We start from the raw sequence: 22,301 nt of genomic DNA, 5'->3' as shown, positions 1-22,301 counted from the left end.
GTCCAGTCCAGTCCAGTCCAGTCCAGTCCAGACCAGTGTCTGCCCAGATGCTCAGCTTGTGAACAGGCAAGGCAGGCAACTGCTTGGGGCCCCCGAGCCGATAGGGCCCCCCCCCTGTCCCCCCCGACCCTCAGAGCCTCGCATTTGTCCTTACAGGCTCCCGTAGAAACATGGCGTCTCGCTGCTAACGGTGGCAATGCAACCGCGGCCCGCGACCGTGTTATTTTACATGACTTTTTGAAACACTACGAAAATGAAACAAAAACTATTATACAGCGACTAGACAATGCAGGAGCACATAATATGTGTAAAATAGTGGATTTTGGGTCATATAAACCCATAAATACTACGCAGTGTCCCTTTAAATAAAATAAAATAAAAATTTGTAACATAATGGTGATGAACACTGGTTGCTTGGAAGGGCCCCCTGGGGGAATTTTTTGGCCCTACAGACTCTAGAACCGCCTCTGCGTCTGCCACCCCTGACTCACTGAGACACCCGCGGTGAAGCAGTCGCCGTGACTCACTCACTCACTCTCTGCGACCCCTTGTCCCGTTCCAACGCTCGGTTCACTTTCTCTAAAAAAAAAGAACAGGACCGACACACTATGACTCGTCGGTCCCGTCTGAGCTCGTAAAAAAAACCTATCTCGTTCTGTGACGGAGGTTTTACTAGGAGTGAGGACAAGACTCAGACAGTGAGTGGGAGAGACGGTGTGGGAGGGAAAGCTGGCCCGGATCGGAGGGATCGGGGGGTTAGGGTTAAATCGCCGTCCTCTTGGGTGTACGATGCATGTGCGTGGGCTTTGGAGGGTCCTGAGAAAGTTAAAACAAACACAAGTGGAGGAGCAGGGGGAGATAAATATATATATAAACATATATGTATATGAGCACAAGGTCAGGGAGAATGTGAGTGACATTCCACAGCGTTTGGGCCAATTCCAATTCCTATTTTAGGGTGAATTCCAATTCCTTGCTTAACCCTCAATCTCAAAAATGCGCTCCCTCTAGTGCAAGTGCTGTCCCGATTCTCAGAAAAATTAAGTTGAGGGCCAAGTTTAAGGAGCTGTATCGCCCTCAATATTGAGATTTTTTCCGAGACCACCCCTGGGAGCAAGGGCTACCCAGAATGCATTGCGTGTTTTGACAGAACAAAGATGGCGCCGAAAGCAGCGAAACGAGTGCAAATGAAGTATTTTCTTTGTTAATAGAGATATAAAAATGATGAAAACCATTGTATTATCTTAGTTTAGGCCCATATTATGGATTACTGACGTCATTGTTGAGTATCATCTTATAACTAACTGACAACCCTAATAACTTTATAAGATAGGAATTGGAATTGGCCCTTAACCCTCAATCTCAACCCTTAATCTTAACTGGCCCTCAAAACCAAGTGTTGAGGGTTATTTTGTCACTTAGAAATGGGACACCCCTTAAATGCAGATACGTCTTCAGACTGTAGGGGGCAGAATGACGCGAAAAGCTGCGTCCAGTCTGTCAACTCCAAAAAAGAAGAAGAAGAAGAACACAATTACGTCAGGATTATTTATCACGATCCGTTTGTCAGTCAAGTTATTAGGTTGTCAGTTAGTTATAAGATGATACTCATACAAATATTCAGCTGACAGTTACCACACACCATGACTTATTGAAAAGATCGTAAAATAAAAAATAAATGTTACGCAACAATGACGTCAGTAATCCATAATATGGGCCTAAACTAAGATAATACAATGGTTTTCATCATTTTTATATCTCTATTAACAAAGAAAATACTTCATTTGTATCGCACTCGTTTCGCTGCTTTCAACGCCATCTTTGTTATGTGAAAACACGCAATGCATTCTGGGTAGCCCTTGCTCCCAAGGGTGGTCTCGGAAAAAATCTCAATATTGAGGGCGATACAGCCCTTAAACTTGGCCCTCAACTTAATTTTTCTGAGAATCTGGACAGAACTTGCACTAGAGGGAGCGCATTTTTGAGATTGAGGGTTAAGCAAGGAATTGGAATTCACCCTAAGTTACGCATCTCGTGGTATGATGGTGATGATGTCATGACTCTTCTTCTTGTTTCCCTGCTCCTCTCTCTCAGCTCCACTCCACAGTCCAAATAACCCACTAATGAGGCCTTGACTTCAGGGCGTCTGTGTGGGGTCTGCGGAGCTTATTTGAACCATGTGTTTGTCCTGCAGGCAGAGCCAAGGACCTCCAGTGAAATTAAAGATAAATTGAGAAAAACAGTCATTCTCTCTCTCTCGGGCTCCGCCCTTCCTCTGTTTCTGTTCTTTCTTCTTCTTTATTTCCTTCTATCTAAGGTCGTGCTCGGTTGACTTTTCATGCTTTTTGAGTCACTCGCAAATCGTGGAATCTCCTGTAAATCGACATCCTGAAAATGACACATCGTCACACGTTCACTGAAGTTATTTGTGGACGACATGGACTTTCGTGGAAATTTCATGCAAGTGGAAAAAGAAACGTGATGCATACCTGCTGCTGCTGCTGCTGCTGAAGCTGCTGCTGAAACTGAAACTGCTGCTGAAGCTGCTGCTGCTGCTGCTGAAGCTGCTGCTGCTGAAGCTGCTGAAGAAGCTGCTGAAGAAGCTGCTGCTGCTGCTGAAGAATGTGGCGTCACCTACCGCCGTCTACCAATCATTGTAGTCAGTAGAGTCTCAGCTGCCGAGCAACCGCGGGTTGCCAGTTTTGTCAGAAAATGAAACCTAAAAGATGAATTTGAATGTAGTAACCGTTTTTGGCCACATTCTTACATATGGCGCCTTTAAACAAACGACAATTTCAAATGCAAAACACGTCCAAAAACAGATTTTGCACGAGTAATCTATAATTATCAGAATAGCTGTAACAGAAGAACATGAAACCGCTTTCCATTCGTTTTGTTCCATTCATAAAAAAACCCAAAACTTTATGGCCAACGAAAGCAGGAACAAAACTGCATTTTAAATCAAGTCCACGTCTCAGATCAACTCCACTCTTCGTCATCGATGTAACATTTAATTTTAGCTCCTGACATTCACAGGTTTTTTATTCCACACGGGAACTGAGTGAGTCTGCGTCTTTATTTTCAAAACCGCCCGTTTTCTAATCAAACGGGCGGCGTCGGCTCGTGACCCGGGACGGCGAGGACGAAAAACCACCACCGCACACCTGAGCGACAGCGACAGCTCACACGCAGATTGGCACATATATAAGCCGGAACGACTGGCAACCGCTGCCTTGTTAAAGGAAATTCAGTAAATGGCCGACGAAACAGATCATTATAATAAAGCAGGAGAACGAATGAAAAACACGCAGTATGAACTTTGCCTTATTTGGTCGTGCCTGTGGATTATTATTACAATCGACCACGTCGTGTTTTTCCTCTGCGTTTCACGACGTCAGTGACATCGGTTTGGATTTTTCCGTCCACCGTCCTCGCACGTTTTTGCTCCACTCTCCATCGCAGCTTCAGTGTTTTTCATGCATCCTCCTCCTGTTTTCTGTCTCTTTTTTTGGTGATTCTGAGTGTTTGATGTCTGCTGGGCACCAGAACAAGGGATCGGATACACACACACACACCCCAAACAGGAAATGACAACTCGAGCAAATAGACCCCTGTGAGTGTGTGTGTGTGTGTGTGCCTCACAAAGACAGTAAGAAAGAAAGAAAGATATAAGACTTGCAGGAAGGATACAGATACAGATACAGACAGAGAGAGTTGTGAAATACACTTGCAGAATCCAGAGGTTGTTGAAAAGGTCGCACTGTGTGTGTGTGTGATGCATGAGGAAAAAGAGCTGAAGAAGAACTCCCAGAGGATGATATTTATAGACGCCAGTGCATCACTCTGTGACATCAACAATCCATCTGAGCCACGACGAGTCGGTCTCGTAAAAGAATGTTTTCATTTAAGTAAACGTTTTCTGTTTCCAGGACCCGTCGCTGTACTTTATTTAGCTTGGTGGTTCTTCAGGGGCAGTTCTTCAGCGGGTCCACCAGGGTCATCCATCCACTTTCTACTGCTCTATCTTCCACAGGAGGGTCGCGAGGGGTGTTGACAAAGGCCGGGTCATACCCTGGACAGTTAAGGCCACATTATACTTCTACAACTGCACAATATGTTAACTGCGTAACCAAGGAAACTCTTTGAGCCATCATAGTTCGCCATCATGGTGCCGGATAACAGTGGCCGTTTCTCACTTTTCTGTGTCACGGAAATGCAGTTTTAAAGCTCACATAGAGTGGTCCTGTTGCAGATATATGAGACTCAACTCTCTCACCCAGAAGGCAGAGTCTTGTGATTGGCCAGTATATTCATCACACCAGCTTTCAGAAGCGCAGCTCCCCCCTCTGGAACGGTGGATGCACTGCTGCTCATTATCAAAACATTGTTTTAACAGAGTTTAAAAATAGCTTCTTCACGACTCCCCGCCGCCGTCCCTTTGACGACCTTTGACCCAGAGTCAGAAGACACTGTCGCAAGTGAAACACCTCCACAACGGACGTTCTTCTTCTTCTGCGGTTCAATGTACGCAACCGGATGTGCCCGGACTAGTGCCCGGAGCAGGAGGATCTGCTGTTCAGGAGACGGGATCCTTACGTCACGATTCCAGGCTTTTTCAGAGCGCTTGCAGAGCCCGAGAATACAATAAAACCCAGCGTTCCCAAACTTTAGAGCTTCATAAACGAGGTCATGGCGCAGATACACAAAAAAACAGCATTAATTGGAACTTATGGTCTATGGGAGCTTTTAAATATTTTCATTTTGGAATCTAGGAACCTTGGCTGAGAACCTGTTTTTTCTTTTGCACAGGTGTATTTCAGGCTGGAGAAGGGCAGCAGCATCTCATTCCCCCTGGTGGTGACACAAAGCACTGCTGAACGCCCTGAGAAGCTATACTTCCTGACAGCAGTTATCTATCTGAAAAGCGTCAGAGCATCGTCGTGCGACGGCCGCCGCAGAACCTTTCATCTGCCAGTGCGGTTGTTGTTTCCACGCTGCTACGCGCCGACATGTTGTGGCAGCTCGTTTATTTTACATCACAGCCAACAGCTCCCACTGTTTATGAGCAGCGGAGGCTGGAGCACGGCGCACATGGTCAAAGCTTTCCCACAGAGACAAAGCCGCATCATAAGTGACTCAGGATGTCTGGGCGCTGCGCGACACGCTGACCATTTTGGTGACGGCTCTGGGGCTTAAAGGGGAAGAAAGACTGAAATAGAGGCGGGAAAAGGGTTGTTGAGAAAACGACAGCGGTGAATCGTCTCGAGGTGGTTTGAATAGCTGGGATCTGACGCATGCGAGACAACAATAACAAACACGCCGATCACAAGACAGTTGGGAAGTCTCTCTGTTTTCTGGGTGTGAGATTTATGTCTGAAACACCGCAGCTGAGGAGAGCGTCAGTAAAGAGAGATTTGTATTGGCTCGTTTACAGCAACAAGGAGGTTTTTGACCATAAAAACAAGTTAATGTATGTAAGTCGACCTCCATAACTCACATATTTGTGCGACAGGATCACTCTATGTGAGCTTTAATAACGCTATTTTGATTGTTGTTGAGAAAACGACAGCGATGAATCGTCTCGAGGTGTCTTGAATAGCTGGGATCTGACGCAGCGAGACAACAATAACAAACACGCCGAACGCTAAATATCTGCCAGTCCCACTTTCCACAAAAAAAACCACACCAAAAGCAGCTTTTGGAACACAGATGCTTTAATTAGACGTAAAACATCGGCCAATGTCTGAAGCAGCTGTGAAGCACAAATACAGACTTCAGAAACCATGTCTGAAAATATCGAGTCACACATACGTACTTGGGATGTTGTGGGGGAGAGTTTCCTCTTCCTGTCGGTGTGCTAATGATGTCACTTCCGGGTACTGACCAATCACAAGACAGTTGGGAAGTCTCTACGCTGGCTGGCCAATCACAACACAGCTCTGTCTTCTGGGTGTGAGAGTTCAGTCTGAAATATCGCGGCTGAGGAGAGCATCAGTAAGGAGAGATTTCTATCGGCTCGTTTACAGCAACTCGGAGGTTTTTGAGCATAAAAACAAGTTAATGTATGTAAGTCGACCTCCATAACTCACATATTTGTGCGACAGGACCACTCTATGTGAGCTTTAATAACGCTATTTTGATTGTTGTTGAGATAACAACGGCGATGAATCGTCTCAAGGTGGCTTGAATAGCTGGGATCTGACGCATGCGAGACAACAACAACAAACACGCCGAACGCTAAATATCTGCCAGTCCCACTTTCCACAAAAAAAACCACACCAAAAGCAGCTTTGGAACACAGATGCTTTCATTAGACGTAAAACATCGGCCAATGTCTGAAGCAGCTGTGAAGCACAAATACAGACTTCAGAAAACCATGTCTGAAAATATCGAGTCACACATACGCGGTCCATCCAGGATGTTGTGGGGGAGAGTTTCCTCTTCCTGTTGCTCTGACTGTTGGACTTTCCTGTCAGTTAACATTAACCACTGTGCCTTCCAGACTCATCCCTGGTCCCTTTTTTTTTATCTCTAGGGAGTAAAAATCCCTCACTGTTAGAGTATTAGTTCATATCCTGTTCACTTGGGTGGCCAAAGCAGGAGTGGTAACCTCAGATCAAGGTATTCTGTGGAGCAGATGGATTTCATGCACCTATTTGTGGGTTTGCCGTTTTTGTAGAAGAAAAAAAAGCAGACCACACATGTGTTCGTCAGGTGGTGTAAAACCAAAACTCAACCACAGGCACCAACAGCCAAACTCTCACTGGACCTCAGTGGAATGTGGGTTTCCGTGAGGATTTGAAGGAGTCTCGATGATGATGAAGACTTGCGTCTTATTCATGGGTCAAACCCGGTCGATCGCGCAAACTTATCAAACGTTGCTCAGACGCTGCCTCGGGAGTCTGAGTCTGAGTCGTTCCACTGCACTGAACCTTTGTGATTCAGCCATGATGTGGTTCCGATGATAAGGTTTGAATCACTTGCCCTGGATTAGAAGTCTGGTTGTGTTCTACCTGTGTTCCTGTTTATGTCAGTGTGTTGAGCTCATTTTGTGTGATTATGTGACTGTTTACACCAAAGCTGCTGTCGAGTATAATCTCCTGTTAGGTGTCAGAAACGGGACAATTTAATTAGAAAAAAGTACAATTACTGAGCTCTCAAAGTAACAACATTATCACAGACGCTAAAATACAGTGGTGTATTTTTAATTTTTTCTCTCAAAGTGGCTGGGAAGGGACATCGGGTAATAGTTCGTACGTAGAAGCCGTTCGGATCGAGGTTAAATTAGTTGTTTTCAACATTTATTTATTTCATTTTTATTTGTTAGGGACAATGCATATTAATGAACATCTTCAACAATTGAGGAGGTAAATATGCCAGATTATAGCAACAATGCTAATTTACGTCGTTAGTCCCTAGGCAGGTTGACTACGGCCCTGGTGGCCATTCCATTGACAAACCAAATATACCATCAAAGACCTACCGCTCTCTACTTTTAATATGCTATTTTGATACACCGGACATGTCAATTATTGTTGTATGTAAACGGAAAAACTAATTTAAAAAAAAAGAAAAATACAGTGGAGTAAATAGGCCGAGCAAAGTCAGCTACAGACTTTTTCACATCCGACTCTTCCTCACATAAACTTCACACACTGGTATAATGACATCCGATTAGTCATTTTCTACGCACCCTGCTCAAAATACTGTACCTCAGCTCCGCACCGATCACGTCACATTGTATATACAGTAGGACGGACAGTATTTGTGATTTGCCTCCAAGTACCACCGGAGGAAGCTCACGTACCACCGGTGGTACACGTACCACAGTTTGAGAACCATAGATTTAGAAAATTTAACCTAAAATTACAGTCTGAAAGCCCAACCTGTCCTTCAACTAAACCCCTGTATACGACCCATAGGTATGTGGCTAGGCTACTACAGGGCTAGGCAGTAAGTTAACGACAATGAATAACAGAAAAAAATACTGTGTCGCGTCTGTAAAAGTTAAACGTGAGAGTCGAACGTGTATTAATCACACCAAAGTACAAACCTCAATGCAGGTGAAAACCTAGCTGAAGCTACTTGATAACGACACACACAAGGTACCAGATTGCTGGTATTCATACTACCGCTAGGGCTAATAGCGCTAATTCAGTCCAATCAAAGCCTTTGTCCCCAAAAAACTCAAAGTCATATGTTATCTTTTGTGAAATTCTGAATTTTGACTAAGAATTCTTCTTATCTATCTAGCTAACGTCTCAAGCTAACAAGCTAGCTTCTCACTAGCGACCCTGCTAGTATTCAGATATCTTTATCTCCTCTACAGTTGTTGCCATAGTTTCTGAAAATATACTTTACCAAACAACAGTGATTCTAACAGCGTGAATCTCATCCGTCATGTTTATTGCTGCATTGTTACGGGCAACAGACATTTTAGGGAGGAGGAAATTGCGAACACATGTGAATTCAGACATGTTTAGTTATATATGTTGCAATTGGAAATGAAATTAGAACAGAAGTTGAACTATACGTGTGTTTTATTCATTACTATAAACCATGAATAAAACACAGCAGGTGAAGTCATGCAGTACTAGTACACGAGTATTAAATTATGAGTAGAGGTGAAGTTTGGAAATAGTCACTGCTGCCAAGAACTGATGTGTGTGAGTGTCCGTATACGAGTATATGAGTTCATGTGTGTGCATACATCAGTCTGTGTTTGACTCGTAGATTCTATGATTGCGTGTGAAACTAAATGAGGAAGAATTGCATCAAACCAAGCTCCCAAAGTGGCCCGATCACAGGAAATGGGTGTAAAGGAATGACTCAGCGATCCTCCACCACCCCACTGACACCCCCACCCTCTCCTCCAGGGCTGCTTCATTTAGAAAACTTGTTTGTTTTTCTTCGTCCGTCTCGTCCCTTCTTGATCCTCCTTTTTTCTTTTCTTTTCTTTTCTTTTTTTTTCTAAATGAGCGCATCCCAAGTTTGTGGATGAGTCATCGCTTTCTCCTCCACCCATCGCACTCTCTCCCTCTCTGTGTGTGATTCCATTGGCCTGGATTCTGCAGGGATGTTGGAAACAGCTGTGATACAGATGTGTACGCCCTCATCACACCTGCTCAGGTGTGCAGAACACACACACACACACACACACACAAACACACACACACACACACACACACACACTAGTTAGTTGGCGAGTTAATAGCAACCTTAGCTTGGAAGTTGGTTAGTAAATATCAAGCCTAGATAGATAACTGGCTAGTTGATAGCAACCTTAGATAGACAGTTACAGTTAGCTAGATAATAGCAAGCTTAGATAGATAGTTGGCTAGTTGATAGCAACCTTAGATAGACAGTTGGCTAGTTAATAGCAAGCTTAATAGATAGTTGGCTAGTTAATTGCATGCTAAGATAGATAGTTGGCTAGTTAATAGCAACCTTAGACAACTGGCTAGTTAATAGCAATCTTAGATAGATAGTTGGCTAGTTAGTAGCAACCTAAGATAGATAGTTGGCTAGTTAATAGCAAGCCAGACAGCTGGCTAGTTAATAGCAACCTTAGACAGTTGGCTAGTTCATGACAACCTTAGATAGACAGTTGGTTAGTTAATAGCAAGCTTAGATAGATAGTTGGCTAGTTAATTGCATGCTAAGATAGATATTTGGCTAGTTAATAGCAACCTTAAATAGACAGTTGGCTAGTCAATAGCAAGCTTAGATAGATAGTTGGCTAGTTAATTGCATGCTACAATAGATATTTGGCTAGTTAATAGCAACCTTAGATATATAGTTGGCTAGTTAATAGCGACCTCAGATTGGTAGTTGGCTAGTTAATAGCAAGCAAAGATAGATAGTTGGCTAGTTAATAGCAACCTTAGACAGCTGGCTAGATAATAGCAAGCAAAGATAGATAGTTGGCTAGTTAATAGCAACCTTAAATAGATAGTTGGCTAGTTAATAGCAACCTTAGATTAGTAGCTAGTTAATAGCAACCTTAGATAAATAGTTGGCTAGTTAATAGCAAGCTTAGACAGAGAGTTGGCTAGTTAATAGCAAGACTAGATCGATAGTTGGCTAGTTAATAGCATGCTAAGATAGATAGTTAGCTAGTTAAAACACACACACACACACAGATATGCTGCAACTCTGACGGTGTCACAATGGAACACACACACACACACACACACACACACACACACACACACACACACACACACACTGCACTCCTTCAAAGGACGGCATGTCATAAACAGACGGACTGGGAAGCAGGAATGTGTTGTTCATTGGGGAATTCTGAACCAGTGTGGAGAAAGGAGGGGAGGGGGGGGGGGGGGGGGCTGACCTAATGTCCCTCTGAGAGAACGCCACAGAGGAGCCCCTCTCTCTCTCTGCTGTCATAACCTTTGTACGGCCATGGATACAGCTGAGAGCCCCCTCTGACACAGGAGGCCACAGATCATGGCTGACAAATACAAACCAGATGCTGCACCAAAGCTAAACCTCCACAAAACCAAACACACACCTCCCTTCGTACCTCACTGCCTTCACTCGCGTCAATTAGAGGAGTCGGGTTTCAGCGCGACACCGGCCAAAAAGTGTGCGTGTGGGGGGGGGGGGTAATATTTCTTCCTGTCGACTGTCAGTTTAGCTCCAGCGTGGTGTGATTTGTGAGTCACACCTCCCTCAATTGCCCCTGCTTTACCGTACATATATATGTGTTTTTGTAACCTCTACTACCTTCTTTGTTACTGCTGTTACCTGCAACCTGCGGCTCCAGAGCCACATGTGGCAGCTTTTGTGCGTCACGTCCAGTGCCTCTACGTCAAATGCGATATTGAAAACCTCTACAAACTTGTGTTTGAAATGTGGAGAAGCCATATGTGTACACATTTGGAGTCCGATCCATCTGTGTCTCCACACACAGTTTCCCACAAACAATGGAAGGACGAGGTTCGACATAATTCTCCAAGAAATCAATCACCTTCGTCAAAGCTGGGGAACAGGCGACCAGAAGATCTCCTGCAGGCAAGCTTAGATAGTTGGCTAGTTAATAGCATGCTAAGACAGATCGTTGGCTAGTTCATAGCATGCTAAGATTGGTAGTTGGCTAGTTAATAGGATGCTAAGATAGAGAGTTGGTGAGTTGATATCAAGCCTAGATAGATAGATGGCTAGTTAATAGCATGCTGAGATAGATAGTTGGCTCGTTAATACCTAGCAAAGATAGATAGTTGGTTAGTTAATAGCAAGTTTAGATTGGTAGCTGGCATGTTAATAGCAACCTTAGATAGTTGGCTAGTTAATAGCATGCTAAGATAGATAGTTGGCTAGTTAATAGCATGCTAAGATAGATAGTTGGCTAGTTAATAGCAAGCTAAGATAGAGAGTTGGTTAGTTAATAGCAAGCCTAGACAGATAGTTGGCTAGTTAATAGCAAGCTTGGATAGTTAGTTAGCTAGTAAATACCAAGCTTAGATAAATAGTTGGTTAGTTAATAGCAAGCCTAGATAGATAGATGGCTAGTTAATAGCAACCTTACATAGATAGTTGGTTAGTTAATAGCATGCTAATATAGATAATTGGCTAGTTAAAAGCAACCTTAGATAGATAGTTGGCTAATTAATAGTAAGCCTAGATAGATTGATGGCTAGTTAATAGCAACCTTAGATAGATAGTTGGCTAGTTAATAGCAAGCCTAGATAGATAGATGGCTAGTTAATAGCATGCTAAGATGGATAGTTGGCTAGTTAATAGCATGCTAAGATAGATAGTTAATAGCATGCTGAGATATACTGCAACTCCTGCGTCCTAACTAAAGGCAGGAGAGTCGGATAATAACAATAAATGCGATAAAACGTGAGAACTTGTTGTGGAGGAACACTTCAGAAATGGAGCGTAAGTATTTCATGACCTGGAGAATCTGCTTCAAACAACTTTACAATCCATGTGGATAAACTGACCTTGGATCTCAACTGGGCAGAAAGTTGTAGCCAAGACAGTGTTTATGACTCACTCCTGGTCCTGGTCCTGGTCCTGGTCCTGGTCCTGGTCCTGGTCCTGGTCCTGGTCCTGGTCCTGTGGAGCCACTGTGCTGCATGTCTTAGATGTTTAACCTGCTCCAACACACCTGATTCAAATAAATGGGTCATTATCAGGCTTCAGCAGAGATTACACACCTGAGCTGAACCAGGTGTGTTTGAGCAGGGAAACCCTGACATGGAGCATTAATGTGAGACTGGAGCTGAATGATGTTATTCATAATTCAAAGATGTCGCCGTTGTCTTACTCATCTCACATTGACTGAGCAAATGTTAGACTAACTTGTGGTCGAAGCGGTTGAAAAATAAAAAGCTTAATTTCCTGAGTGACCCGTGTCCTTGAAGGCCCGTCTCGCCGCCCTGCAGCCGCCCTGCAGCCGTCCTGCAGCCGTCCTGCCTACGGTTATTTTTGGTCAAACAAACGAGACCAGACTTCATAACAGAGCCATAACTTCACTTTGTCACCAGGAAATAAAAAGTTCATGTTGAATCATCCATCAAAACGGATCAAAACCACATTAGAAAGTTTGCTCCCAAGAATAAAACTTTTATTTCTACTCTTACAGTAAATGTTTTTTTAGAACAAGTCACAAAACTCTTATTAAAAACCCATTTTAAGGGTTAGCGTGCAGCACTCGTGAGGCCTTTAACCATCATGATCACCCTGTGGAGTTCACACCTGTGAGATTTCACTGCTATTTAGAGGCGGATTCTCCTCTGGGAGCACATCCCAGATAGATAGTTGGCTAGTTAATAGCAACCTTACATAGATAGTTGGCTAGTTAAGAGCAAGCTTAGATAGATAGTTGGCTAGTTAAGAGCAAGCTTAGATAGATAGTTGGCTAGTTAATAGCAACCTTAGATAGATAGTTGGCTAGTTAATAGCAAGCTTAGATAGATAGTTGGCTAGTTAATAGCAACCTTAGATAAATAGTTGGCTAGTTAAGAGCAAGCTTAGATAGATAGTTGGCTAGTTAATAGCAAGCTTAGATAGATAGTTAGCTAGTTAATAGCAAGCTTAGATATATAGTTGGCTAGTTAATAGCAAATTTAGATAGATAGTTGGCTAGTTAATAGCAACCTTAGATAGATAATTGTCTAGTTAATAGCAAGCTTAGATAGATAGTTGGCTAGTTAATAGCAACCTTAGATAAATAGTTGGCTAGTTAATAGCAACCTTAGATATATAGTTGGCTAGTTAATAGCAAGCTTAGATAGATAGATGGCTAGTTAATAGCAAATTTAGATAAATAGTTGTCTAGTTAATAGCTAGTTTAGATATATGGTTGGCTAATTAATAGCAAATTTAGATAGATAGTTGGCTAGTTAATAGCACGCTTAGATATATAGTTGGCTAGTTAATAGCAAATTTAGATAGATAGTTGGCTAGTTAATAGCAACCTTAGATGGATAGTTGGCTAGTTAATAGCAAATTTAGATATATAGTTGGCTAATTAATAGCAAGTAAGAAACCTCTTATTAAAAACCCCTTTTAAGGGTTAGCGTGCAGCACTCTTGAGACCTTTAACCATCACGATGACCCTGTGGAGTTCACTCCTGTGAGATTTCACTGCTGTTTACAGGCGGCTTCTCCTCTGAGGGTTAATCCTAATCTTAATCCGACCCCAGAGAGAGAGTGAGATCTTTTCCTCTGTTTATTACCCGGGGAGATCGTGGCTGTTTATAAGTTATTTGTCCCTCTGCATCGAGAGAGCACAGAGGAAATGGAGGGGCCGGACCACGAGGACGTCCAGATGTAATTGGTACCTTTCCTTTTTTTAGGAAACATGTGTTTGTGACTGAAGTCGTGCACATGAGTCAGAGTCAGAGTCAGAGTCAGAGTCACAGCATGTTTCTCTAACCACACTCAGACTCTCTCTCTCACGCCTCGTCATACTTTCCCCCTTTGTACTTTTCACTTTGAAGAGCGATCGCTCGCGTTTTCTCCGTCGTTCTCTTTGATCCCGGAGCAAATTCAGCTACTGGTTGTGAAAGAAAACGCTGCACATCTGGGGAAGAGGAAGTGACTTCTCCTTTGTTCATCTGTCGTCGTTCTCAGAGACTCAAAGCAGAAACAAACGGTTCAATTAAATCGTCGAGACGATTGTGGCCGAAATGAAATTTATCCAAACAAGGGAATACAAAACATGATGTCAATACATGATGTTTCCACTTAGACTAAAGGAAGTGTGACACACATGAGTGCAACATATTTACTGATTATTGACCTGATCTTTGTCTCTTATGCAAATGTGATGTTTTAAAACGACCCTGTGATGAATAAATTAATCCTTTGTAACGTCCACTCAGCTCAGGACTTAGAGTATAAATATCCATACTTTACACACTCTTAGAAATAAAAGTGCTAAGTAGAACCATATAAGGTTCTTCGGCTTGTCCTCATAGGAGAACCCTTTTTGGTTGGAACCAAAAAAGGTTCTACCTGGAACCCTTTAAAAACTCTTTATTCAGAAAAGGGGTTTTAAAGGGTTCTCTGGATCAAAATGGTTCTTACTGGAACCATTAGTGCTACCAAGAACCCTTGAAAAACCAGAAGGAAATGGTTCTAGGTAGAACCTCAGCCCTTGTAGAAGAACCCTTTTGGAACCCTTATTTCTAAGAGTGTACACTCTTAGAAATAAAAGTGCTAAGTAGAACCATATAAGGTTCTTCAGCTTGTCCTCATAGGAGAACCCTTTTTGGCTCCAGGTAGAACCTTTTTATAAAGGTTCCACCTGGAACCCTATTGGAGGGTTCCACCAAGAACTCTTTTAAAACCCTTTATTCAGGAAAGGGGTTTTAAAGGGTTCTCTGGATCAAAATGATTCTCACTGGAACCATTAGTGTTACCAAGAACCCTTGAAAAACCCTTTCTTCGGGAAAGAGTTTTTCAGAAGCAAATGGTTCAAGGTAGAACCTCAGCCCTTGTAGAAGAACCCTTTTGGAACCCTTATTTCTAAGAGTGTTAAGACCAGATTTTGTCGAGGTCACGAGCTGAAGGAACGTTCACTTTTTTGGGGGGAGTTTCCAAATATTATCTCAGTATCTGAATCACTGCTACAGACATTTCTATGTATTTATTCATTTAATGTCTTTACCCGTTTGCCTCATATTGGAACATGAACTATTGATACAAAAAGTTAACAACTGTAAATCCATTTGTACTTTTCCACTGATAAGTTGTGACATTTCCTAATAAACAGATAATTACAACCAAAACAAGAAGAAGAAGAAGAAGAAGATTGTGACTGAAATGGAACACATTGACCTAAACAAAGGAAGGAGATTACTCAAACAACTCTGGCTAATCTGATCAACTTTAATCTAAACAAACCATTCCAGGATCCAGTGTTTGCTATTGTGGGGTTTTTGCAAACGTCAGATTCCAGAAAAATCTATGACGACCCCTGATGTAAACGTAGGGTTTTTAAAAAGACACGAATCATGAATAAATTAATCCTTTATAACGTCCACTGAGCTCAGGAGTACGAGTATAATAGTTTATATAGTTTATATGTACAGTTTATTTATATTTACCCAACCCTAAGTGTATTTGTGTTGTGGCTTTTGTATTTGTGTTGTGGCTTTTGTATTTGTGTTGTGGCCTTTGTATTTGTGTTGTGGCCTTTGTATTTGTGTTCCGGCTTTTGCATTTGTGTTGTGGCTTTTGTATTTGTGTTGTGTCCTTTGTATTTGTGTTGTGGCCTTTGTATTTGTGTTGTGGCGTTTGTATTTGTGTTGTGGCTTTTGTATTTGTGTTGTGGCCTTTGTATTTGTGTTGTGGCTTTTGTATTTGTGTTGTGGCTTTTGTATTTGTGTTGTGGCCTTTGTATTTGTGTTGTGGCTTTTGTATTTGTGTTGTGGCTTTTGCATTCGTGTTGTGGCTTTTGTATTTGTCCTGACACCTCTGGGCCACCGTAGACACCCCTTAAATGCAGATACGTCTTCAGACTGTAGGGGGCAGAATAACGCCAAAGCTGCGTCCAGTCTGTCAACTCCAAAAAAGAAGAAGAAGAACACATTTACGTCATTTGTACTTGGCTATTGACAAAAGATCATAAAATAACAAATAAATGTTACGCAACAATGACGTCAGTAATCCATAATATGGGCCTAAACTAAGATAATACAATGGTTTTCATCATTTTTATATCTCTATTAACAAAGAAAATACTTCATTTGTATCGCACTCGCTTCGCTGCTTTCGCCGCCATCTTTGTTATGTCAAAACACGCAATGCATTCTGGGTAGCCCTTGCTCCCAAAGGGTGGTCTCGGAAAAATCTCAATATTGAGGGCGATACAGCCCTTAAACTTACCCCTCAACTTAATTCTTCAGACGTTTGCAGCTAGAATAGTCGTTTACCACATGAACAATGTATAGAGTGTATTTATGATTCATTTAATGTTGTATTCATTCAAATATAAGTACATTTCTCAGTGACGACAGTGTGTCTTTCAGCCTCTCTGAGTGTTTTAACTCAGTGTGAATTCCTTGCCTGCAGACCTGTGTGGTCGCCTCTCTCTCTTCCCCCATCAAAGATCTGGCAGAGTTTGAACAAAGGGATGAGAGAGGAAGAGAAAAGAGGCTGATGATAAACATCTCTACTTACAGAGCAGGTGTGAAGTGAGAGGGACGAGGACACAGGTGAAGACGAGGACACAAGTGAAGACGAGGAGACGAGGGCACAGGTGAAGACGAGGACACAAGTGAAGACGAGGAGACGAGGGCACAGGTGAAGACGAGGACACGAAGACGAGGAGATGAGGACACAGGTGAAGACGAGGACACAAGTGAAGACGAGGAGACGAGGACACAGGTGAAGACGAGGACACAAGTGAAGACGAGGAGACGAGGACACAGGTGAAGACGAGGACACAAGTGAAGACGAGGAGACGAGGGCACAGGTGAAGACGAGGACACGAAGACGAGGAGATGAGGACACAGGTGAAGACGAGGACACAAGTGAAGACGAGGAGACGAGGACACAGGTGAAGACGAGGACACAGGTGAAGACGAGGACACGAAGATGAGGACACAGGTGAAGACGAGGAGACGAGGAAACAGGTGAAGACGAGGACACAAGTGAAGACGAGGAGACGAGGACACAGGTGAAGACGAGGACACAGGTGAAGACGAGGACACGAAGATGAGGACACAGGTGAAGACGAGGACACAAGTGAAGACGAGGACATGAGGACACAGGTGAAGACGAGGACACAGGTGAAGACGAGGACACGAAGATGAGGACACAGGTGAAGACGAGGAGACGAGGAAACAGGTGAAGACGAGGAGACGAGGACACAGGTGAAGATGAGGACACAAGTGAAGACGAGGAGACGAGGGCACAGGTGAAGACGAGGAGACGAAGACACAGGTGAAGACGAGGAGACGAGGACACAGGTGAAGACGAGGACACAAGTGAAGACGAGGAGACAAGGACACAGGTGAAGACGAGGAGACGAAGACACAGGTGAAGACGAGGAGACGAGGACACAAGTGAAGACGAGGAGACGAGGGCACAGGTGAAGACGAGGACACGAAGACGAGGAGATGAGGACACAGGTGAAGACGAGGACACAAGTGAAGACGAGGAGACGAGGACACAGGTGAAGACGAGGACACAGGTGAAGACGAGGACATGAGGACACAGGTGAAGACGAGGACACAGGTGAAGACGAGGACACGAAGATGAGGACACAGGTGAAGACGAGGAGACGAGGAAACAGGTGAAGACGAGGAGACGAGGACACAGGTGAAGATGAGGACACAAGTGAAGACGAGGAGACGAGGGCACAGGTGAAGACGAGGAGACGAAGACACAGGTGAAGACGAGGAGACGAGGACACAGGTGAAGACGAGGACACAAGTGAAGACGAGGAGACAAGGACACAGGTGAAGACGAGGAGACGAAGACACAGGTGAAGACGAGGAGACGAGGACACAGGTGAAGACGAGGACACAAGTGAAGACGAGGAGACGAGGGCACAGGTGAAGACGAGGACACGAAGACGAGGAGATGAGGACACAGGTGAAGACGAGGACACAAGTGAAGACGAGGAGACGAGGACACAGGTGAAGACGAGGACACAGGTGAAGACGAGGACATGAGGACACAGGTGAAGACGAGGACACGAAGATGAGGACACAGGTGAAGACGAGGAGACGAAGACACAGGTGAAGACGAGGAGACGAGGACACAGGTGAAGACGAGGAGACGAAGACGAGGACACGAAGACGAGGACACGAAGACGAGGACACGAAGACGAGGACACGAAGACGAGGACACGAAGACGAAGACGAGGACACAGGTGAAGACGAGGAGACGAGGACACAGGTGAAGACGAGGAGACGAGGACACAGGTGAAGACGAGGAGACAAGGACACAAGTGAAGACGAGGACACAAGGAGACGAGGACACAGGTGAAGACGAGGACACAGGTGAAGACGAGGACACAAGTGAAGACTAGGACACGAAGCCGAGGAGACGAGGACACAGGTGAAGACGAGGACACAGGTGAAGAGGAGGAGACAAGGACACAAGTGAAGACAAGGACACGAGGACACAGGTGAAGACGAGGACACAAGTGAAGACGAGGACACGAAGACGAAGACCAGGAGACGAAGACGAGGACACAGGTGAAGACGAGGAGACTTTAGTCAAGAAACTTTCGATTAAGCCCAATACACATCAAATCTGTCAGAGCGCTGTGGCCACGTCTTTTGACGTAGAGAAAATAATTTCACAACTTTTAATCATTAACGTGTCTAGAACATATGTACCGAGTTTGACGAGGCTAGCTCAAACATGCTAGGACGAGTTTGTTCAAATGCGTAAGGCTAGCCATTGTTGTTTTTCCAAAATGGCCGACTTCTGGGTGGGCGGAGCTAATGGAAGTACATTAGAAATTTGTTTGGAATCACGAGCGCGACAAGTGTACCAAGTTTGGTTAAAATTGGAACAACTATGTGCTTCTTAGACACAATAGAATTTTATTTATTTTTTTAATTTAGCATTTAACGCAATTTTGGCCACTTTCTGTCAAAATAAAAACAAATGACATCATATAGCAGATCTGTGTGTGTGTGGGTGTGTGTGTGTGTGTGTGTGTGTGTGTGTGTGTGTGTGTGTGCACCTGCAGTAACAATGGTGTCGGTGCAGCTGTGTGTGTTTGTGTAGCAGAGCTGAGCAGCAGCAGCAGCAGCAGGACACCGGGGCTGTGTTATTAAGGTCACAGTGAGCAGGAATTACACCGCGGATCAGGACCGGACTGCGCTGAGCGACGCCGTTAACGACCGGTTGCGGATGAAAAAGATCAGCAAATGTCACAGACGGTCGTGTGTGAGACGGAACCCGAAGATAGCATTTAATGGAAAAGGCGAGAGGTCAGCGTCGCCAAATATCGCGTGTGTGAGAATTGAGCGACTCATTATCGCCGCTTACTCATCGACTCCTGCAAACACACGGCGCGTGTGCGTCTGTGTGTTAGCGTTAGCAGCGAGCTAACACCTGCTTGACCTTGAAAGGCTGCAGGCATCACTCGTCACTGGTTTTTCTCTTGTGTTTCTGCGATGTGCTGCTTCAGTCCGAGGCGGGAGGTGTCAGCAGTTTGTCTCTGTCCTGTAAAAAAAAAGGCCCAAGGCCTTTAGAGGAAGCAGCTGCTGAGAAACGAACGTGGGTTCGAGGAGGATAAGCCCACTTGAATTTAACGTCCCCCTGGGACTGTTCCATTAACACTGTGATAGATTTATGAGGCCCCCTGACATTTCTGTGCTTTCTCTGCTCATTACAGCGAAACGTGCGAGTGCTGGCGATTTTCAGGAACAAATTTTAACTCGGGCCGCTCGTGAGAAATTTCACGTAGTTCTGTTTACGTTGAAGCTTTCAAAAAGTGGAATTTTAAAGTAGTTTTCCTGCCATTTTAACATCAATTTTTTGTCAGAGCGCTGAGGCCACGCCTTTTGACGTACAGCAAATCCTTTCACAACTTTTAATCATTAAGGTGTCTGGAATAAATGTACCAAGTTTGATGTGGCTAGGTCAAACATGCTAGGATGAGTTGCGTAGACTAGCCATTTTTAGTTTTTCCAAAATGGCCGACTTCTGGGTGGGCGGAGATAATGGAAGTCCATTTGAAATTTGTTTGGAATAATGAGAGCAACAAGTGCACCAAGTTTGGTTAAAATTAGAACAACTATGTGCGACTGTCAAAAAATCCCAAAAATTCTTCAAGAAACTTTCAACGAAGCCCAATACACATCAAATTTGTTAGTGCGCTGAGGCCACACCTTTTGATGTAGAGAAAATATTTTGCAAAATTTTAATCATTAACGTGTCTAAAACACATGTACGAAGTTTGACGCGGCTAGCTCAAACGTGCTAGGACGAGGTTGTTTAAATGCGTAAGACTAGCCATTTTTTGTTTTTCCAAAATGGCCGACTTCTGGGTGGGCGGAGCTAATGGAAGTAAATTAGAAATTTGTTTGGAATCACGAGAGCAACAAGTGTAGCAAGTTTGATTCAAATCGGAAAAACTATGTGCGACTTAGACACGATAGAAAAAAATCCAAAATTAGCTCAAAAGTGCTAGGACGAGTTCGTTCAAATGAATAGACTAGCCATTTTTGTTTTTCCAAAATGGCCTACTTCTGGGTGGGCGGAGCTAATGGAAGTAAATTAGGAATTTGTTTGGAATCATGAGAGCAACAAGTGTAGCAAGTTTGGTTAGAATCGGAACAACTTCAAAAATCCTAAATTCAGCATTTAACACAACTTGGAAACTTGATAATGTTCATAAAAACAGTTTTTATTGACATCGTTAAAAAATGAGCGAGAACAATAAGTTCCTCTCACTTCCTTCGTGCTCGGGGGCTTAATGATCAACAAACCTTGTGTTTTTCCCTCATTTAAATGCGATAATGGTCGTGTTTTCTTACGCCTTTTTCGCAGTCCAATTACATTTCCCCCCGTCAGGAGAACACGGTACACGTTGTGCTATTAAAAATCAAGACCTGGCATCAGATCTGATGGAATCCTCTGGGGAGAGAGAAGAAACAGTGATTTAATTATGCTGCGATCGTGTTTCATTTCACCAAACAAGTGCTCTTAGTAAAAAAACAAAAAAGGACAAATTCCTGCGCTGCCGAGAGGGGAAACCTGGGTAATGGACGCAGCGTCGGAACAAGACGCCACAGATCACTGTCACCTTGTTAGCAGCACACGCACAAAGCTTATGTAAGGGCGCTTGACGTTGATGCGCAGGGCCGTGTCTGTGTGTCAGTGGGTTCAGTGTTTTCATGTGTGTGTGTTTGATTTTCCATGTAGTCACTGCCCTTAAGTCTGGGACTTACCAACGGGTCTGGACCTGCTCTACCTCATTCCCAATTCAGCCTCGTGGGCTGCCAGTAATCCCTCGAGTAGCAGCAGGGAGAGGGAAAGAGGGAAAGAGGGGTGGGGCTGACAGGGTGGGGGAGGACGTGGAGGTGCATGGAGATAGTAAAAAAAAGAAGAAGAAGACGACGAAGTGTTGCTAAGGTGTGCATCCCTTCACGTGCCAAGAAACGGGGGCTTGTGTTTGCGGGAATCCTGGCGCTGGCTTAGCGCTGTGAGTAAACAGGGTTGCCCAGAAATAGACCACACACCTGGCAAACACACACACACACTTTTCCACTGGTGAATCTCTCTTTTCTGACTTTGGCCATTTGCTAAAAGGAAGCATGAGCTGAGCTGAGCGCGATGATGAGAGACATTGAAGATATTTTCCTCCGACATTGCGCTCATTTTTGAGGGGATTTACGCGCATAAAAACTCTTGAAATTTAGTTAGTTACACAGGGTACAACCTCATTCCGAGCCGGCAGGGCTCTATAGTGCCCCCAGAAGTCGGGTCATGGTTAGACAAAAGTCACCGGATCGGGACGAAATTTGGTAAACGTATTGAAGAATTTGGCCAAAAATAGCGTTCGATGCTAAATTTTGCACAAGTAGCACATAGTTGTTCCGATTTTGATACACTTGTTGCTCTCATGATTCTAAACAAATGTCTAATTTTCTTCCATTAACTTCCATTGCTTACCTAAAAAAAAAAGTCTACGCATTTAAACAAACTCGTCCTAGCACGTTTAAGCTAGCTGCGTCAAACTTGGTACATATGTTCTAGACAAGTTAGTGATTAAAACCTGTCAAAAGATTTCCTCTACGTCAAAAGGCGTGGCCTCAGGGCTCTGACAAAGTTGACGTGCATGGGCTTAATTG

Source organism: Microchirus variegatus (assembly GCF_963457635.1).
Source record: "Microchirus variegatus genome assembly, chromosome: 3".
In the NCBI taxonomy this organism is placed as follows: domain Eukaryota; kingdom Metazoa; phylum Chordata; class Actinopteri; order Pleuronectiformes; family Soleidae; genus Microchirus; species Microchirus variegatus.
Note: the sequence above shows the minus strand (reverse complement) of the source record.